The following is an 818-nucleotide window of genomic DNA, read 5'->3' on the forward strand; positions in this document are numbered from 1 at the left end:
CCTTAACATTAAGCTTTTGATTCACATTTGTCCTCTCATTGTAGAGTCTACATTAATGGACATTTACACAAGGGATAAAATCACAAAACATTAAGTTAAATAGTGCAAATAATTCCATTGAAATGCGTGTGTATATGCATTTGCTATATAATACCCAATACACACTCCTAAGCTCCTCTCGCAAGTATGAACTAACATTTGCATAAATTTCAATACTTTTAGGAAACAAGAAATCAACTTCAACAGAAAAATAAGGTAACTAACACATGAATAGTTAGTTGTGATGGCGTAATTCAAGGTTAAAAATAAATAATTAAAAGCCAGAAGGTAAAGATTCAACCAAAAGCACAAGTAAAATAAACATACTAAAGTGCATCTCCAGCAACTCCAGCAACAAACTTTTGAGTGGCAACAGCTACCAATCTAGTTTGAAAAAATGACAAGTGTTTCAAGTCAAGCTCCCAGTATATGAACAAGAAATGCAAGGGTCAGGAATCCAATAAATCAGTCAGCAACAGTCAACCAAAATTCCAAAGTCGAAAATAACAATGCACAACAAGAAATGCAAAATTAAGCCAATAAGAGTGAAAAGAAATATATCTAGTATATTTCATCATTTTCACACTTAAATTGATTAACAGTGGCTACTCATTTCCAATATAACGACTGCACCATGTTAAACAATTCCAATGGAAGAGTGAGGCACGTTAAAAATAAATAAATACAAGAGTTGTGAAAATCTAGCTAGAAACTATTAAATTCTATTGAAAAAAAATTGTAAAATCTAGCTAGAAACTATCAACTCAAATTAAAAACTC

Source organism: Vigna radiata, unplaced genomic scaffold, assembly GCF_000741045.1.
Source record: "Vigna radiata var. radiata cultivar VC1973A unplaced genomic scaffold, Vradiata_ver6 scaffold_551, whole genome shotgun sequence".
Taxonomy (NCBI): domain Eukaryota; kingdom Viridiplantae; phylum Streptophyta; class Magnoliopsida; order Fabales; family Fabaceae; genus Vigna; species Vigna radiata.